This window comes from Pseudorca crassidens, chromosome 4 (assembly GCF_039906515.1).
Source record: "Pseudorca crassidens isolate mPseCra1 chromosome 4, mPseCra1.hap1, whole genome shotgun sequence".
In the NCBI taxonomy this organism is placed as follows: domain Eukaryota; kingdom Metazoa; phylum Chordata; class Mammalia; order Artiodactyla; family Delphinidae; genus Pseudorca; species Pseudorca crassidens.
In genome coordinates this window covers 65092231-65113303 of record NC_090299.1, presented here as the reverse complement: position 1 = coordinate 65113303, position 21073 = coordinate 65092231, and the positions used below count along the sequence as shown (strand labels likewise).

The following is a 21073-nucleotide window of genomic DNA, read 5'->3' as shown; positions in this document are numbered from 1 at the left end:
GCAAGGGCCTTAAGATCCAGGGCACTGGAGAGGAGCAGGGAGGGTGATGGAGGGCAGAGGTGGGGTGATGGGAAGGTGTTTGAGGTGTTGGGACAGGACTGGGCACGTGAGGAGAAGGTGGAGGGCTTCAGAGCAGGTCTGTGCCCCGAAGGGAGCTCCACTGCGAGCAGGTGATGCTGTGATGGGGGGGCAGCATTCCGAGCAACAATCCCGCTGCAGCTTTTAGGATGAAGAGAGGGGAGAATTGAAGATGGTAAGAACAAATCCTAGACTTTCACAGCCATGTAGGAATAAGGAGCAGGGTCTTGGCTGGGGCTTCGTTATTATCCGTGAAAAGGAAGAAATGTAGATCAGTTTCGGAGGGTCCAGTCCATCAGAAAACTTTATTGACTCGGCCTTAAGAACACACCCATGTTGCCACCTTGACCCAGGCCACCATTCTGTCTTGCCTGAATTATTCCAAGGACCTGCTAGCTGCTTTCCTTGATTCTATCCTTGCCTCTCTTTAGTCTGTTCTCAGTAGAGTGATCCTGTTTAAACTCGTCATTCTACGACACCCCCCTGCTCAGAACTTGAAATGACTTCTCTGTCTTCATGGTAAAAGATGAGGTCCTTCCAGTTACCTGACAGGCACCATACTAAGCCCCCTCCTTTCCTCTCTGACCTCATTGCCTCATATTCTCCCCCTGGCTAAGTCCACTCCAGCCACACTGGCCTTTGAACACACTGGGCACATTTCTGCCTCAGGGCCTTTACATTTGCTGTTTCTTCTTCCTGTATCCTCTTCCCCAGATATCCACCTGGTGAACTTCCTCTCTTATTTACATCTTTGCTCAGGTGTTACCTTCCCAGTGAAACCCACCTACCTACCCTGATGGTATTGAAAATTGCGAACCTTCCTGCCCCTTTCCCCAAATCCCTCTTCTCCTTCTTTATTTTTTTTTCCTATAGAACTTATCCCTTTATAACACATTGCATACTTACGTTTTAAGTTATTATCTTTCTACCCTCACTCTAAAATAAATTTGTACAATAGGAATTTGTGTAAATAGAGGTTGTAAAAGGCAGGGGTTTGGGGGGGCTTGTGTTCACTGGTATATCCCCATCATCTAGCATAATACCTGGTGGCGAGTGAGTGCTTGATAAATACTTGTTGCATGAACGAATAAGTGGCTTTCAAGAGGCACGTAGTATCTACTGCAAGTCTGTCACTGAGAATTAAAAAAAAAAAAAAGATATAAGCCCTGCCCTCAGAGCACATGGTCTAGTGGGGAGGTGGCCAGGAATACAGAGTATATTGACTTAATATAGTGCGTCCAGAGTTCTATGCAAACACAAGTAATGGTGCAGATACAAAGGTGAGTAGATCACTGTTTCTGCTTTATAGGTTTCGTCTTCTAAGAGGATGTGTAAATTGAGACGAAAAATGACCAGGATTGTGGCGATGGGAGTGGAGAGGTCGGAAGAGACTGGGGAGGGACCCCAGTGGTGGGATTAACAGGATGTGGTGAATGACAGGGAGTACAGGGCTGATGGGCTGATAGCTGAGGCTCGTAGGTGGTAATGTTATCTGTATTAGGAAAGGCAGGTGGAGGAAGCAGGGTGGGAAGTAGCCACTAGAGACCCAGGAGGGATGTGATAGAGAATGAAAAATATAACATAGCTGCTCAGTTTTGTCTTTGGGAAATTAGGAGGCTGGAAATACTCATGCCCCAGTCAGGGAATTTGGGAAGGTAAATGAGTTTGTAGGACAGTAGGGGAAATGATGTGTGTATCTTACCAGACTGTCAGTTCCAGGAGGGCAGGGATTTTGTTTGTTTAGTGATGTATCTCTAGCACCTAGAATGCTGCCTGCCACATAGTACAATCTCAGTAAATGTTTATTGAATTGATGAATAACATGGTCGAATTTGGAGGGCGTAAATGGTTATAAGGTCAGAACTTGTTAAGGCTTAAATTGAGATTAAACACATTTAAATGATACTGGTTTTGGTATTTCTTTTAAAAAGAGCTTTGGTAATCATTTAGATGTAGGGCTTTAAAACGTTACAGTTTGCCTGGTCACACACCTGGTTTGAATAGAAGTCTTGATTTCAGTGTGGGGGTGTGCGTTTTACGGAAGTATAGTTGTCTTACAGTATTACATTAGTTTCAGGTGTACAACACTAGTGTTATTTTTTAAACCCATTTCACTATCAGGAGCGGGCAGTACAGATTAACACAGCAGTCCATAATCCTGCATGCAAAGACGTGAGTGTCTGCATGAAAAGGTACACACGAAATAAGTGAGAATGTGTTTTTTTACACTTGCCTCCCATGACGATGAATGTCAACTGAATGTCCTGATTTTTCCTTGTGTTGGATCTTGGTTGCAGTGCAAATTGCTTATAAAAAAAATGTGGCCTGGCAGCAGCTGGTGCTTAGAGTGTGCGCCCACACCCGAAGACTTTTCTTTATGATTGGATTCGGTATGTAACAGAGTATTTTATAAAGGCAGTGAAAATTATATGTTGGTCTTTTTGGTTGTTATCAAAATGAGGTTAGGGTTGGGACATTGTTGAATGTAATATCCTTTCATTATAAAAGAAAGGTAGTTAATGTTCAAAATAGTGAGAATTGGGTTATCAGTCTAGCCTTTGGCACCGGTAGGACTAAACAAAAACAGAGTCCTGCCATGGCAGTGGTTCCAGCAGGGCAAAGGGCTGAATTATGTCCCCTCAAGATTCCTATGTTGAAGTCCCGACCCTCAGTACTTCGGAATGTGACTGTATATTTGGAGATAGGGTCTTTTTTTTTTTTTTTTTTTTTGCGGTACGCGGGCCTCTCACTGCTGTGGCTTCTCCCACTGTGGAGCAGAGGCTCTGGATGCGCAGGCTTAGTGGCCATGGCTCACAGGCCCAGCCGCTCCGCGGCACGTGGGATCTTCCCGGACCGGGGCATGAACCCGTGTCCCCTGCATCGGCAGGCAGACTCTCAACCACTGCGCCACCAGGGAAGCCCCTGGAGATAGGGTCTTTAAAGAGGTGATTAAGTTAAAATGAGGTCATGGAGGTGGGCTTTAAGCCATTATGACTGGTGTTCTTATAAGACAAAGAAATTTGGACACAGACACGTATAATGGGAAGACCACGCCAGGACATCTACCAGCAGAGGAGAGAGGCCTCAGAACAAAACAGCTTTGCCAACACCTTGATGTTGACACCTTCATCCTGGACTTAGAGACCTCCGTTGTGTAAGCCATACAGTCTGTGGTAGTTTGTTAGGGCAGTCCTAGCAAACTAATACAAGCTGAAGCCAGGTTTGTTCAGGGAAGCTTCCTCCTGTGACTTTCTCCATCACCTGGTTTCAGCATCACAGTCCCCCTGGGTGTCTGGAAGGGGGTGATTCCCTGGTGCCCTGGGTATTCCCCAAAAGAATGTGTCGATCTGAATGCTGACACATTCAGATTACCAGGCAACTATGGTGGCAATTCTTTGGGATATTCATTCACTTCCGATCATTTTTGTTTGAAGCTGCCTGCCTCGTCAGCATTTCCATTTCCCTCAGAAACTCAATTAAGAGTGTGAGATGAAGCAGAGGCGCTTATCTTACAGCTTTTCCATGACTTGATGTCTCAACTTTCATTGATGTGTATAGTCCACGCTCTGCAGAACGGAGGAGATGCCTGCGGAGACAGGGCGGCTTTGTGGACGGCTGTCTTTGCTGGGAATTGGGCCATGTGTGTGAGACACCATGGTTTCAAGCCAAGTCTGCTTTCTCAGGAGACCATCTCTGGCATCTTGAAATTTAAGTGAAGCTTAATTTAATCCCTGGTTTTCACAGTAAATCTGTAGGCTTAAATCTCACAGTAAATCTGTGTTACTTACAGTAGGAGTTGGAAAACCATTGACTTCCTTTAGCTTGTTTATTTGAATTTGATTCACTGGGAAAATCAAGAAACAGAGCACCAGAGGTGTTTCAAAAACTTAAAAAATGTTCACTCCACATTCCAGTAGATCTACTTTCACAGTGGGTTGGGCAAGTGGAGTCTATAATTAATTAGGTTAAAATAAATGTTGGTTTTGTTCCATGGCTCCTATGCTTAGAGAACATGAGAACTTTTCTCTTGAATTCTTTCTTGATTGGGTTCCTGGGACACTCAACATCAGGATATTGAGAGCATCCGAAGCCTATAGTGAAGTGTTCCCGTTCTCTACTGTGTGTCCAGTGTCAAATAGACATGTTTGATGTTTTTTGGGGGTTTTTTTGGCTGCGCCTTGAGGTATGTGGGATCTTAGTTCCCTGACCAGGGATCGAACCCGTGCCCCCTGCATTGGAAGCATGAAGTCTTAACTACTGGACCAGCAGGGAAGTCCAAGTTTGATTTTAATATATCTGTTTTGGTCGACTTTTCTGAGTGATATCATGAAGAGTGCTTCTTCAAAGTCCTTATTTTCATATATTGCTATTACGTAAGAGAGATGAGCTGTCATTATAATTGAGAGCAATTTAAACTCTTCTGCTTTAAGTTACGAAATAACTTGTTTTGGCTGTGCCATCTCCCAGCCTGGCCTTTTCAGCAAATTTCTGTGGCTCATGGGGACAGATGACCCTGAGTGCTAGCAGCACCTGCAATCAGAATAGTTCTCATTCCAGGGCCCACACAACAGGGTGTGTTTGAAAGCACTTGGAAGCAAAGTATAAGCAACACACTGTACGCTTCATCATAAAACACTGTACTGGAATCTGCCTTGCCTCCAACCTGGGAAGCCACTCTCCCCTCTATCCTAAGATTTTGTTACAGTTTCCCTCTCTATAAAGGAAGAAAGAGTAAATGGAAATTTCTTCACTAGGTTGGAAAATGAAAATACTTAGATGAGGAAAAAGGTGATAACAGAGCTTGTATTTGAAGATGACCAAAATCTGGGTGGAAAGACAGTCCTGGAAGAGTGAGTTAGTAATTTTTATTCACCTAAATAAATTGTTTATCCAGCTTATTATTCTTTAACAAAGGCAATTGTTCCATGCTTAATTAATTGTAGACTATGTATCCAACAGATTGTATGGACCAGAATGTATTTCATCTATAGGAAAAGGAAAAAGAAAACACCCTTAGAAAGGATTTAAATCAGGGGTCAGAGACTTACAGCTAAGAGGCCAGATCTGGCCTACGGCCTGTTTTTATATGGCTCACGAGCCTAGAATGGTTTTCACATTTTTAAATGACTGAAAGAAATTAAAAGAAGAATAATACTTTGTGACACGTGAAAGTTATACATAGTTCAGTGTTCATCAGTAAAGTTATATTGGAATACAGCTGTGCTTATTCACTGATGTATTGTGTCTGGCTGTTATCATGCAGCAGCAGAGCTCAGTAGTTGTGACTGAGGTTCTGTGGCCTGCAAAGTGTAAGTTAGTTACTCTCTGGCGCTTTACAGAAAATCTTTGCCACTCTGGTTTGAATAATTGTTTAAATTTGTTCATATTTTTTATTATTATTATTTCCTGTGTACTCTGCTGGTTTTGATGTGCAGTGTGGAAAATCCTCACGTAGGATGGCAGGTTATTCCATAAACTCATCTTTTAGTTTACAGAATCCCTTCTATAGCATCTCTAAAGATGGCTACTGAATATCTTCTTGGTCGCTGGAAATTTAGCTGCAGTCATTAGGAAAGCAGACCAGCAGTCCTTTTTATTTTTCCCTAAGCAAATCATTTATTCGACAAAGATTTAGTGAGTGCTGACTGTACACCACCCACTGTTCTGGGCAGTGGGGGTGAGTGATGATCCTAACAGACAAGGTCCCTGCTCGCTGGGACCATGCGTTCTTGTGGGAGGAAGTGGGCCATAGACAAATAAATATAAAATGTATTGGGGTAATAAGCACAATGAAGAAAAATCAAGGGATGAGAGAGAGATAGAGCAAGAGAGGGCTGCTTAAGAGGTGGTGATGGGCAAAGGCCTCCTAGAGTAGTTGCAGTTGAGCAGGACTTAGTGATATGGAGACCCAGGAGGTGGCATTCTAGGTGCAGGAAACTGCAAGGACAAAGGCCCTCAGGTGGGAGTGAACTTGGCATGTTTGAGAAACAGCCAAGATGCCCTTGAGGCTAGGGCAGAGGGAACAAAGGGAAGAGTATTGCCGAGTAAAGCCACAAAATATGGGGGTGGAGTAAGGGACAGGTTGCGAAGGGTACAGGACAGAATAAGGACCTGAAATATTCATTTCTCAGAGATGACAGGGTTTTGAGCACAGCTGACTTGATCTGACTTACATTTTAAAAAGGATCACTGAAACAAGTGGGACTACATTAAACTAAAAAGCTTCTGCACAGCAAAGGAAACCATCAACAAAATGAAAAGGCAACCTACTCAACGGGAGAAAATATTCACAAATCATATATTGGATAAGGGGTTCATATCCAAAAAATGTATAAAGAACTCATACAATTCTACAGCAGGAAAACCAAATAATCCAATTAAAACATGAGCAGAGAAACTGAATAGACATTTTTCCAAAGAAGACGTACAAATGGCCAACAGGTACTGAAAAGGTGCTCCCTGTCACTAATCATCAGGGGAATGCAAATCAAAATCACAGTGAGATAATCACCTCACATCTGTAAGAATGGCTTTTATCAAAAAGACAAGCACAACAGGTGTTAGTGAGGATGTGGAGAAAAGGAAACCCTCGTGCATTGTTGGTTGGAATGTAAATTGGTGCAACCACTGGAAAACAGTATGGAGGTTCTTCAAAAAATTGAAAATAGAACTGCCATAGGATCCAGCAATCCCACTTCCAGGTAAAAATCCCAAGGAGATGGAAACAGGATCTTAAAGAGATATTTACCTTCCCATGTTCATTGCAGTATTATTCACAGTAGCCAAGATATGGAAGCAACTTAAATGTCTGTCAACAGATGAATGGATAAAGAAGATGAGAAGATGTTATATATATACATGTATACATACACACATATACATACATGCAATGGAATATTATTCAGCCGTGAGAAAGAAGGAAATCCTGCCATTTGTGACAACATGGATGGACCTTGAGGGCATTATGCTAAGTAAAATAAGTCAGACAAAGAAAGACAAATACTCTATGGTATCACATAAGTGTGGAATCAAAAAGAAAGCATTGGACTCATAGAAACAGTAGAAGAGAGGAGAGGCTTGTAAAAGGGTATAAACTTTCAGCTAGAAGGTGAATAAGGTCTAAGGATTTAATGTAAAGCATGGTGACTGTAGTTGATAACACTATATTGTGTAATTGTAAGAGAATGGAACTTAAATGTTCTCATCAAAAAAAAGAAAAAAAGAAAAATACGTGAGGTGATGGATGTGTTAATTAGCTAGGTGAGAGGAAACCTTTCACAATGTCTATCAAATCACCACAATGTATACTTTAGATATCTTACCATTTAGTATGTCAATTATCCCTCAGTAAGGCTGAAAAAATATCATTTAAGCTATAAGTGTATTTCCTCTACTGTGTAGTTTATTGCAGATGATGGCATTTTGTGGATTAAACAACAACGACAAAAAAGCAAAAACCATGTCAGTACACTAGTCAAAACAGTTAGCTTTTTTTTTTTTAACATCTTTATTAGAGTATAATTGCTTTACAATGGTGTGTCAGTTTCTGCTTTATAACAAAGTGAAAAACAGCTAGCTTTAAAAGGTGCCGAAGGGGAATTCCCTGGCGGTCCAGTGGTTAGGACTCCGTGCGTCCACTGCAGGGGGCATGGGTTCAATCCCTGGTTGGGGAACTAAGATCCCACATGCCGGGTGGTGCGGCCAAATAAATAAATAAATAAGAAAAGGTCCTGAAATATTGTCGAGTGACTTTTCTTTGACATAATTGATGTAAGGCTGCCATAAAGGTGGGATCAAAACAGTAGTGATTAGGGCAGTATCTTGTTAGGTGAGTATTCAAAGGTTTTAGGTATACGATCAGCCCAGGTCTCATCAGGAAACAGGTGGCACATTCATACTGAGAACTTGGACAGGGTGTCGAGGAACTACCTGAGATCTGCATCGCCCTGGGGCTTGTGGCAGCCAAGCTCCTCCCACTTGGGGCCCTGAGGGGTGAGGGGGGAGTCAGAGAGCTGTGTGTAGTGGGCCACTGGACAGGACTTGTGACCTGAGAGCCTGCAGGGAGGGAGCTGTTTTCCTCCTTCCTTCTGCTCTCCTGTGGTTGTCCTCCTGTGGAACCTCCACATTGGTCAAACCCAACCAGGAGCCAGAGGGTAAGGGAGCATGATTTTTGTTTGTTTGTTTTTATTTTTATGGAAGTATAGTTGATTTACATTATTGTGTTAGTTTCAGGTATACAGCAAAGGGATTCAGATATATATATATATATATATATTTTTTCAGATTATTTTCCATTATAGGTTATTACAAGATACTGAATATTGTTCCCTGTGTTATACAGAAAATCCTTCTTGCTTATCTATCTCATATATAGTTGTATGTGTCTGTTAATCCCATATTCCTCATTCCCCACCCCACTCCTGCCCGTGTTCCCCTTTGGTAACCATAAGTTTCTTTTCTATGTCTGTGAGTCTGTATTATTTTTGCTTTTTTTCTACATCTTTATTGGAGTATAATTGCTTTACAATGGTGTGTTAGTTCCTGCTTTATAACAAAGTGAATCAGTTATACATATACATATGTTCCCATATCTCTTCCCTCTTGCGTCTCCCTCCCTCCCACCCTCCCTATCCCACCCCTCTAGGTGGTCACAAAGCACCGAGCTGATCTCCCTGTGCTATGCCGCTGCTTCCCACTATCTATTTTACATTTGGTAGTGTATATATGTCAATGTCACTCTCTCACTTTGTCACAGCTTACCCTTCCCCCTCCCCATATCCTCAAGTCCATTCTCTAGTAGGTCTGTGTCTTTATTCCTGTCTTACCCCTAGGTTCTTCATGACATTTTTCTTCTTAAATTCCATATATATGTGTTAGCATACAGTATTGTCTTTCTCTTTCTGACTTACTTCACTCTGTATGACAGACTCTAGATCCATCCACCTCATTACAAATAGCTCAATTTCGTCTCTTTTTATGGCTGAGTAATATTCCGTTGTATATATGTGCCACATCTTCTTTATCCATTCATCCGGTGATGGACGCTTAGGTTGTTTTCATCTCCTGGCTATTGTAAATAGAGCTGCAATGAACATTTTGGTACATGACTCTTTTTGAATTATGGTTTTCTCAGGGTATATGCCCAGGAGTGGGATTGCTGGGTCATATGGTAGTTCTATTTGTAGATTTTTAAGGAACCTCCATACTGTTCTCCATAGTGGCTGTACCAATTCACATTCCCACCAGCAGTGCAAGAGTGTTCCCTTTTCTCCACACCCTCTCCAGCATTTATTGTTTCTAGATTTTTTGATGATGGCCATTCTGACTGGTGTGAGATGATATCTCATTGTAGTTTTGATTTGCATTTCTCTAATGATTAATCATGTTGAGCATTCTTTCATGTGTTTGTTGGCACTCTGTATATCTTCTTTGGAGAAATGTCTATTTAGGTCTTCTGCCCATTTTTGGATTGGGTTGTTTGTTTTTTTGTTATTGAGCTGCATGAGCTGCTTGTAAATTTTGGAGATTAATCCTTTGTCAGTTGCTTCATTTGCAAATATTTTCTCCCATTCTGAGGGTTGTCTTTTGGTCTTGTTTATGGTTTCCTTTGCTATGTGAGTCTGTATTATTTTATTTTTCTCTGTCTGATTACTTCACTTAGTATGATACTCTCTAGGTCCATCCATGGTGCATGTATCTTTTCAAATTAGATTTTTCATCTTTTCCGGAAATATGCCCAGGAATGGGATTACTGAATCATACGGTAACTCTTTTGAGTTTTTTAAGGAACCTCCATACTGTTTTCCATAGTGGCTGCACCAATTTACATTCCCACCAACAGTGCAAGAGGGTTCCCTTTTCTCCACACCCTTTCCAGCATTTATTGTTTGTAGACTTTTTGATGGTGGCCATTCTGACCAGTGTGAGGTGATACCTCATTGTAGTTTGGATTTTCATTTCTCTAATAATTAGAGATGTTGAGCATCTTTTCATGTGCCTGTTAGCCATCTGTCTGTCTTTTTTGGAGATATGTCTGTTTAGGTCTTCTGCTCATTTTTTGATTGGGTTGTCTGTTTTTTTTTTTTTTTGATATTGAATTGTATGCACTGTTTGAATATTTTGGAAATTAACCCCTTGTTGGTTGCATCATTTGCACATATTGTCTCCCATTCTGTTGGTTGTGTTTTTGTTTTGTTGGTGGTTTCCTTTGCTGTGCAAAAGTTTATGTGTTTGATTAGGTCCCATTTATTTATTTTTGCTTTTATTTCTTTTGCCTTGGGAGACTCACCTAAGAAAATATTGCTGTGATTTATGTCTGAGAATGTTTTGCCTATGTTCCCTTCTAGGAGTTTTGTGGTGTCATGTCTTATATTTAGGTCCTTAAACCATTTTGAGTTTATTTTTGTATATGGTGTGAAGGAGTGTTCTATTTTCATTGATTTACTTGAGGCTGTCCAGATTTCCCAGGATTACTTGCTGAAGACACCGTCTTTTCTCCATTGTATATTCTGGCTTCCTTTGTTGAAGATTAACTGACTGTAAGTTTATGGGTTTATTTCTGGGCTCTCTATTCTGTTTCATTGATCTATACGTCTGTTTTTGTGCCAGTACCATGCTGTTTTGGTTACTGTAGCTTTGTAGTATTGTCTGAAGTCTGGGAGGTTATGCCTCCAGCTTTGTTCTTTTTCCTCAGGATTGCTTTGAGGGAGTGTGTTGTCAAGTGGGTCAGCTTCCTGGAGCAAAGAACAGAGAGGAAAAGTGGAGGGGCGAGTGGAATATTAGATCTTAGGCAACACCTATGACACTTTTTAGGAGTTCCAACACTCTGTTGCTTGCCCTCCCCCACCCTAACCCCACCCATAGATACACCACAGCTGAGTGTGTGCGTGTGTGCGTGTGCGCGCGCGCACACGCACACACACACACACACACACACACTCCGTAAGTTCCCTCTGGTATCCTGTGATCACTTTTCTCATGAGTGCAGGGGAGCAGTCTTATAATATATGCCATTGGACACACAAGGAAGGGTTTGGAGAGTCCCACAATCCCATCTTTCATTCCTGAAAAATTCAAAGCACATGTGTGTTATTGATGGTAGAATAGAGCATTTTATTATTTTTTTTTAAAAGTCTCTTGTATAGTTGGATACAGAAGGAAAAATACACTGAGACAGAATTTAATACCTTGGTGAACTATATTCAGTTTTGGTTATTATTCTGGTTAAAAACAAACAAAGCAAGCATTGATTTTTAGCCTCTTTGATCCAAATGGTTTTAGTTTTCCACTGTTGGGCATGTTAAAACTTTGAAGACACAGAAGTACGATTCAGTAAACTGCTTCTTTCAGCAACTTCTGTGATGTCCTGGTGCACTGGAAGCCTTCGCTTTCCTTTCAAGGCAGGAGCAGTTAACTCTGAATCACTCACTCTCTGTGCGAAGTCAGGACCTTTATATTTGGTACCAGAGGGCACAGAAGAATTTTTTTTTAATGATTTGATATTTTAAAAATATTTGACTTTTCATTTGACTTAAAGAATCCAAGGTTCTAATAACAGAACCGTCAACTTGGCCATTAGAAAGAGGTCTATAGAAAGAGGAATATGCACAAGCCGATTTTAGGCGTTATTTTGTAGAGGGTGGTCCCTGTAGGACGAACTCAGACTGTATCGCTGGTAAAACTCATTTGCCTCTGCCCTTTTTCTGGACTCTGGATGAAAACCAAGATCTGTGGCACATTCCCTGAATGTTCTTGGCCCCCGAGTTGGAGGTCTCACTGAGGACTCATGGGGAAAACAAAACTCTCTCTTTTCTATTTATGGTTATCAGCCCTGTTGTAAAACTTAAATATAATTTGTTTTGCTTTAAGGTCAATGAAAAAAAGTCACCTTGAACTTTGCATTAGTTGTCAAGCACCAGAACAGGGTATGTTTTTGTTTCATGGCTTTTGCCCGTGGGTAAGCTTTGCAGCTCAGGATCGTTCATGAGGTTGTGGACCATTGGGCTTGGGGAGCACCCACTGTGTGAGGCCGTGTGTTAACATGTGGCGGCTGAAGCATGAGTGAAGCGGGGCCCTAGTCCTGAGTTAGTTTATATGATTCTTCTCAGGAGGTTGGATGCATGAGCGGATACACGGCCTGTAGAGAAAGAGCGCCTCCAGGGATGAGGCGAGGACTGTGGACAGTTTCCGGGAGGGGGGCTGGCTTTCTGACTGGAGAGAGCAAAAGCACTGTTGGCTTTGAACCAGGACTTGGAGGATCCCCCGCGGAACAAAGTCACGCAGTGGTGTATTTGAGTGAGTTCTGACTTCAACTGTAAGCCTCAGTTTTCCTCATCTATAAAATGGTGATGATATCTTTACCACCCATATCACAGTACTTTTATGAGACTAACTTCCAAAATGCACCACAACCAGTGAAATACTCTCAATGCTGTTACTTATTACTATGGTTAATATTGTCAAATGGTGTCTGTTAAATAGTTACATAGCTGTGACGAGCTGAAGTTTTCCAGGAGTTAGATCTAAAAAAAGAGTTACTGTTACTCATGGTGGTTTATTAGGCTAGCTTCACATAGGAAGGTTTTTATATGTGGAAATGTAGCTGATCTCACAAATGTGGTGGAGACAGCCATTTACTAAAGTGGAGAGGAATCCTTGAACAGTATCTGAAAGACCGAGTTCCCTTTTTTTAGGGAAGAATCAGGCATAGGATGGTTCAGTATATTAATGTGTAGGTACCTAAAGTTCTGGGTTTGAGATGGCTGTGGAGTGTGGGACTTGAAACTCTGTGATTCTTTAAGGAAAAAAGCAAAAACAAAAAAATCAAAACCAAAAAATAAGCCATGCTTAAAAAAGGAATTGAATATCCTAAGAGTCTTTCTGAGAACTTAAGAACCTGAGTTGATTTAGGGCAGTAGGAGATGTGGTACATCCCTTCCTGTGTATGTTCATTAAAACATCGTGAATTAAGCTGCAGAAACTGGAGCCTGAAGCATGTTAGTGTTGTATGAGGGGAAGGACATACATGTATGAGACTAGGTTTAAAAAACACGTGCCACACATTCAGCTGGAGATCCTCATTTGAATTCATTCCCCAGATAGGCCCTAGTCAGGCGTTTCATTGTCACCCCTTTTGCTAGAATGACTGAACCACTCTTCTTTAGGATTGATTTTATAGGGAGTTTATGAGCCAATCAAGAAAACTGACCTCATTGTCACATTATTTTCTCCTTTTTTAAAATAGACTTTATTTTTTTTGAACCGTTTTAGATTTACAGGAAGATTGAGAAGATAGTACAGAGTTCTCATTAACCTCTCACCCTGTTTGCCCTATTATTGACATCTTACATTCATATGGTACATTTGTTACAATTAATGAACCAGTACATACATTTTTATTAACTAAAGTCCATAGTTTGTTCAGATTTCCTTAGTTTTTGTCTAGGTCAAAAACTGTCCTTTTCACTCGTATCTTTACCTCATCACATAGGGCAGTGGTTTCCTGATAATAGTGGCTTTTCAACAATTATTGGTTGAGTGAATAAAGAAAGAAGATGTAATACCTGCCCTTAAATTGTTACAATGTAGTAGGAAAGGATCAGGCCGCCATGCAAATGACATACACACTAGTGCTTAAAGAGTTTAGAAGCAGATGGGCTGTATTTGAATGAAGCCTGGCACTGCCACTTACTGACCCTGTAACTGGGTAGGTCACCCAGCCCCTCAAAGCCTGTTTCCTCACTTGTGAAAAGAGGTAATGACAGCTCCTACCTCAGTGGGGTAGGAAAGAAATGAGTGAAGTAAAGATTGCATGCGACAGCATGTGAACAGGGCCTCACACGTGGGAAGCTCTCAGTAAATGTCAGCTTCAGTGTTTACCTTGCAGGGTAGAATGTGATAGGTATGCTGAGAGGTACAAGGTGTAATGGGGAGTCTGAAAAGGGGAGATGCATAAAGTGGGGTGGAGGTTGGGAAAGTTTTCCGAGAGGGGGTAGCCTTTGAGATTGACCTGAAAGAATAAATCAGCTTTCACCAGAGGCCCAGTTATTGGAGGGAGAAAAATGCCAGGTTGAGACAATATAACACACAAAGTTACAGAGGTGGAAGGCGTGAGAGGGTGTGTTCTAGAGAAAAGAAAATAATCTACTATAGATGGACTGTGGTCTAATATGGCAAGAGAATAGGACAAGGGAGATAAAACTATGGGGTCATAAATGTTTTTGATATAAATTTAAACTTTTAACTCTAAAATTTTTCAAATATAGAAAAAAGTAGAAGGAATATACTACAATGAAAACCCATAGAACCCCTATCTGATTTCAGTAACTATTAGCATTTTTCTTATTTACTTCATCTGTGTACATTTACATATATTATTATTATTATTATTTTTTAAATTTATTTTTGCTGTGTTGGGTCTTCGTTTCTGTGCGAGGGCTTTTTCCAGTTGTGGCAAGCGGGGGCCACTCTTCATCGCGGTGCGCGGACCTCCCACCATTGCGGCCTCTCCCGTTGCGGAGCACAGGCTCCAGACGCGCAGGCTCAGCAGTTGTGGCTCACGGGCCCAGCCGCTCCGTGTGTCCCCTGCATTGGCAGGCAGACCCTCAACCACTGCACCACCAGGGAAGCCCTACATATATTATTTTTTGCTGAGCCATTTCAAAATAAATTTTAGACATCATGGCATTTTACCCCTACGTACTTTAGCATTCATCTCCAAGAAATAAAGAAGCTGCCTTATGTAAATGCAGTACTATTATGATGGCCAACAAGATTAATTGTCGTCCTCAAATATCATTTATTATCAGTCCATAGTCAAATTTCCCGAAGACTTAATGCCCTAAGTCTTTAGCATTGAAAAAAAAGTTAAACCAGAATCCAAGCTAAAGACCGTGTACTGCATTTTATTTGATTGTCGTGCCTCTTACGTCTCCTCAAATCTAAAATTCCTACTAAGATATTAAGACTCTGAGGCTTTGGAGCACCGAGAAGATTATGGTGCTTTCCCCTCCCCCACCCCATCTACCATCCATCTAATTCAAAATAAAAACAATATTGAATTTCAGTAAAAGAAATTTAAGCAAGTCCAAGTAGATTCAGATTTTTTCTCCCATCAAGATGATGACTTTGATGCTATCGAAATCTCAAGTGATCACATTTTTAAATACCTCAGCATATGCTTATTTGCCTTGAATGGTCCAGCTCTAGACTCACAGAACTCAATAGCAATAAAGTGACTCACTGTTTTCAGTTGAGCTGAATGTCTAGCGTGTCTAAACTTCACAGACAGGAAACCACATCCTTAATAGACACACAGAAGTGATTTTTAGTCCCATTGTACATATAAGCCTTCCAGACACTAAGTTCCAATCCTTTTGGGTAATTTCACAGTGAGTTTCACAATATTCCTTTAAGGCAAAAAGTCACTTAGGCCTGTGGGTTGGAAAACAGAGGATGCAGAACCTTGTTGGTCCTACTTTAACCGGGAACACTCTGGTTACAAAGTGCCTCCTTTGTTTTTGGCCCTTCCTGAGTCACAGGTACCTATGGCTGGGCAAGAGTCTGGAATAGCTGCGGGTATGGGAGTGGGCATGAGGTGCCCACCTGCCTGGGCTGCAACTTCTGCAACTCATAGGATAAACCTGGCATCCTTTGGAACAACACGGAAGAGAAGGAGGTATTTGGGGAGTGCTTTCCTGCAAATGCACACCCTCTAATTGCCTTTTCCTGACGGTCTTTCCTTGTTATGTTTGGAAGGGAGGCTCCTCTGAGGACCATTTCTTTGCACCTCGCTTGCAGGTGCACAGTGAGTGCTGCTTTAATTTATTGCACTTTGCCTTGTCGGGGAACCCAGCCCACCCCACCTCTGCTGGGGGAAACGCATTTCCACCTCCTTTTCAACTTCATGAGGTTCTGTTGACCCACTTGGAAGAGGTTCATTGTAGCACCTGCTTGTTTTTTCTTCTGTCCTTAATTTGGTTTGCCTTTTATTGTCTTCCAACTGAATGGATTCTTTCTCTTTCTTCTAAGGGAAAGGAACCTGAGAAAAGCAATGCTTGTGGTGGTGACTGCTTGCTAAGGGTAATTACTGTTTTATGTTAATCTACATGATAAAATGAGCAGACAGGGAATTGCTAAATTCACCATCTTGTTATTTCCCAAGTCTGGTCCTCTTAAGTATATTTGTTGCTTAAATAAAGATGTAACCATGCAAAGTAGAAATGTCCAAATGTACAGTTTTTTATGCATGTGTATATATAGCATTTAAAATTTTTATTTCCATCAGCAAGAGTCATTATAGAATACTTGGAAATTACAGGAAAGCAGAAAGAAGAAACCCAGAGATAACTAGCATTAACACTCTGAATTTATGTCTGGTCATTTAGTCTACATGTTATTTCTCCTTAAATGGGCAGTTTCACTATTACAGTCTAGGACTTCTTGCTCCTGGGAAGTGTGGTCCATAGATCAGCAGCATCAACGTGTCTTGGGAGCTTGTTAGAAATGCAGAATCTGGGTTAGCCTCTTGTTTGCATCCCCCCACACCCCAGAAAAAGAAATGCAGAATCTTGGGCTCTACCACAAACATACTGAATCGTAATTTGTATTGAATGATACTACGTATCCATTAAAATTTGGAAGCACTTCTCCAGAACACAGTATACCCAGGACAGCAGGTGAAGTGGGTAGGACCCAAAGGCCAAGACTGTTTTTCTCCATTTTCCCTGTGTCACTCTTTCCTAAAATAATTTCCTCAGTATGTGATAAAGACAAAAATGAGGTCAATTTTCTAGCAAGACATAGTAGCCTTGATAAGGAACCCAGCTGTCTCATGCATAAACATTTCATTTAGCAAACATACATTAGGTGCCTGCTGTGTTCCAGGGCACACACGCGGCAGTCACGAAGCCTGCCGTTAAGGCTTGCGTGTACTGCAGTAGAAACATATAGAGGGCAAGGGGAGGGGGTGGGTGGTGCTACAGGGATTGAGCTTGGAAGTCAGAAAGAAAAATGGTTTCTGGACTGAGTCTTGAAATATAATTCAGTGAACATGAGTTATGAGTATTGCTAGGCTCTGGAGAGAGCACAAGGCTGGATAAAATAGATCCCTTCCTTCAAGGAGTCTGTGCTTGATTTAAGGACAGGGGACAGTGTTTAAAATGATAAATAAAATCGGAAGCACCTTGGTGTTAGGGTAGAACCAGAAGATCAGGGTCTGAATATCAACTTTACAGCTCTGTGACCTCGGACGAGTTATTTCACCCGTCTGAGTATCCATTTCTTCCGTAGATAGAAGCAAAATAACGTAAACTACTTCACAGAATTTCAGTGAATTTTTTTTTTTTTTTAATTGGCTGCATTGGGTCTTCGTTGCTGCGTGCGGGCTTTCTCTAGTTGCGGCGAGCGGGGCAGCGAGCGGGGGCTACTCTTCATTGCGGTGCACGGGCTTCTCATTGCGGTGGCTTCTCTTGTTGCGGAGCATGGGCTCTAGGCGCGCGGGCTTCAGTAGTTGTGGCTCGTGGGCTCAGTAGTTGTGGCTCGCAGGCTCTAGAGTGCAGGCTCAGTAGTTGGGGCTCACGGGCTTAGTTGCTCCGTGGCATGTGGGATCTCCTCAGACCACGGCTCGAAACCGTGTCCCCTGCATCGGCAGGCGGATTCTTAACCACTGCGCCACCAGGGAAGGCCCTCAGTGATTTTTAAATGAGGTAACGTAGTAAAGTTCTTGCCTACAGTGAGTACAGAATCAGTACCGTGTGGCAAAGATATTTAAAAAGTGTCAAGTGAGTGCCATAGATAGAAGTATTGAGGAGAAACAGAGAAAAGAGAGGCTGCTTCTACCTGGACTGCGAGAGACCTTGTGGCCAATATGGCCCTGAGGATGTGAATGAGGAAGAGTGGGCCAATGGGAACCAAAGTGAAAGATGAAGCTGCACTTTTGAGACTGGATAGACTGAGAAGAGAGGTAATAGAAACAAGGGATCAAGTTTGGTGGAGGAGAATTCTGTTTCCAACACATTCAGTTTGAGGCAGCTGCTGAAAGCTGCGCTTCTGGGATGCAAGTTTGCCCACATGGAATGTTCGTTATTCAGACACATGCCCCTCTGTTCTAGGCTTAGCCAGGACTGGGCATGAAATGAAGTGCTCAGCTTCACTGGTCCTGGTGTTTGGTCAGAATACCTCTTGCAGAGGGACTCTTTCTTGCTCTTTGGAAAGGTACACATCTATCCAGCGTTTCTCACCAGGATGGAAAACAATGCACAATTTTTTTAAACCTCGAGACTTACCTCTTCTTCCAAAGAAGAGGTATGGAAGAGAACTGAAATTATCTGTGCCTAATTTTTATCCATTGTTATCCTCTTCCTTGGGTTTCTTTTTCTCTGTAAATCTTCTTCCTCCCAACTAATGACCATTAATTGCTACAGAAGAAAAATGCATTGGAAAAAGTTTTCTGAAAAATGGACTAAATGCTCTAACACCAGTAATCTCTATTTCTATTTGTGTTGGTTTCAACTGTAGGCTCCTTTATGATCTCTCTTCATATGGAATAGACACAGCCTACAAGTAACTGTAGTTACTGGCTTTTAGAGGTTACAACCAGCCTGCCAAATAAAATGCTAACATTTTGCCAAATTTGTTTTATCTCTGTCTCTTTCTGTTTTTGTCTCTCTGTCTCTGTATACATACACTTTAAAACATTTTTGCTGAACCGGTTGAGTTAGTTATAGAGGTCATGACCCTTTACTTGAAATATTAAGACTTTAATATGTATCTCCCAAACACAAGAATATTCTCCCACATAGTCCGTAATACGGATTCAAATTTCCCCAGTTATTCCAGTAATGTCTTTTTATAACCCCTCTCCTCATCCAAGATTCATCAACAGTCATTCACTGCATTTTGTTTCTTTTCCTTTAATCCAGAACAGTCACCCTGTTTTTGTTTATTTTTGTCATTCATGGCACTGGTATCTTGGAAAATGCCAAGATAATTGTCTTGCAGAAAGTACCACAAGTACTGGATTTGTTTGATTGTTACTTTATGATGAGATACAGATTAAGCCTTTTGACAAACGTACTACATAGTCCCTGTGGAGACATGACATTCAGTTATCCTGTAATTGATTGTGCCAACCAACACTTGGGTAAGGTGGTCTGCCAGAGCTCTCCATTGTAAAGATACCTCTTCCCCTCGGTAAGTGATAAGTAATCTGTGGGGTGATATTCTGAGGCTGTGTGAGTATCCTGTTCCATAGCAACCCTTTCCCTAATGGTTTTAGCGTCCATTAATGACCCTTGACTGAATCAATCATTGCCTTGGTGGTTGCAAAGTGGGACTTTCTATTTCTGCTATTCCTTTGGTGTTTATTAGCTGGCTTTCTTTGTAAAAAAGAGCTTTCCACTATCCCCCTTTCCATGAATATCTGTGGATTTATGGTTCCTTTTTTTAAAATTGAGTGTGTTATAATTCATCCGTATCATTCTTTTTGTTGTTCAAATTGTACCACATTTGGCCAGTGGGAGCCCCTTCAAGGCAGCTCCTGTGTCCTTCTGTCATGTCTGCATTAATATTTGAGCACTTCTTGCTTTCTGGCATAGTATGATGTTCTAGGCTTATATTGTACTTTCCTTACCCCCGGGCCTGGACCCAACTATTTCTCCAGTGAGCTATGGTGCTTAGAAAAACAAGATCTGGGTACTCAAATTTTTCTTTAAAAATGCATATAATCCAGAGAAAGTTAAAATTCCTTAATCATTTGTTGAAACTCCCCCATTCCCCAGCTTCTGCTAAAATATTGCCATGGAGTCATTGGAAGTTTAGAAGTTGGAAGGAAAGGACCAATGAGAGGAGGAGGCCGTTGAAAGAGAAGGTCATTGGGCTTTGGACCAGAGGTGGTGTAGTGATGCAAAAAGGGGGAGTGAGATAGTGCCAAGACCAATTTAGATTATGTTGGAATTCTGCCCACAGAGTGACTAGAGAGCCTGAGAAAATAATTTCTGCTTATTTTCCAGGTAGACTCTGAAAATTGGTTGCCCTTTTTTATATCCAGTAATGCTAAGAGAGTGTATTCCCCTGAGCTATACATATGCTAATTCTTAGAGCAATTTAAGAAATATAGTTTCCATACTGAGAGTTCCTAGGTGTTCTGTATTTTCAGAGTCAGTGTGAGGTGTATATAGGTAGATGTATATTTCTGCATGTTTTCTTTTAAAAATTAAAATTCATAGTTTTTATTTTGAACACTCCTAACTGAAAATAGTATCTGAATTTATTTGCTGATTATAATACGTGGTTGCAAATTATTAAAGGTGCATATGTGCAGCATTTTAGGCAGCAACTTGTGAGACACAGAAGCCAAGAATTTCAGTTATTTTCCAAAGTAATCAACATACATTTGATAAAATGATAGTCTCTGATCTTGAACTTGAACTGATTTTTCTGGAACTCAGAATCACCTCTGTGATCTCTTCTTGTATATGATAGCGTAATTAAAATATTCATTTGCCTCTTCTATTCTGTGAAACAAACCAGAACAAAACGTGAAATCAGTAGCTTTGTTTCCATTTGATAGGGAAGTTATGAAAATGCTTAAAAATACAAAAGCAAATTTGAAACAGAAGGGTTTTTTGTTTGTTTTCCATTGAAGTCAGCATTTTTGGAAGTAAAAAACAAAACAAAACAGAGACTAGTACATCTATACTTTGTACAGCAGGAATACGGTTATTATTCAGATGTATACACTGCATGTTACAGATGCTTTATAATTTTATAAAACAAAACCACGCACACGCACACACACACAATCACTGATTTTTAATCCTCAGTGCATTCTTGAGAATGGAGAGTGGTACTAAAGCAATTGCTCTACACCAAATAGTTACTGGGTATTTGATGTGAGTAATGCTATGCTGAAGATGGAAAGGGGCACATCCTTTAAATGTGCTGCTGGCCAGTATAGGTAAGTGAACTCGGGTTGTGTGGTGGCCAAACTGTTCCA

General features: G+C 41.2%; 1 protein-coding gene across 29 annotated transcripts in view; it reads left to right on the top strand.

Moving 5' to 3' along the window:
- The window catches only part of APBB2 (amyloid beta precursor protein binding family B member 2), a 373983-nt gene that overhangs the window by 85209 nt on the left and 267701 nt on the right, over window positions 1-21073 (top strand). For 3 of the 29 annotated variants that reach the window (XM_067735794.1, XM_067735783.1, XM_067735795.1), the window contains one exon: window positions 16108-16158. The exons of 23 other annotated variants lie outside the window; for them this stretch is intronic. The gene's annotated coding sequence lies outside the window, so the exon portion shown is untranslated. Of the gene's footprint in view, window positions 1-2447; window positions 2469-4832; window positions 4929-16107; window positions 16159-21073 lie in introns of those variants that run through there. 3 more of the 29 variants (XM_067735793.1, XM_067735784.1, XM_067735785.1) reach the window with 2 other exon arrangements.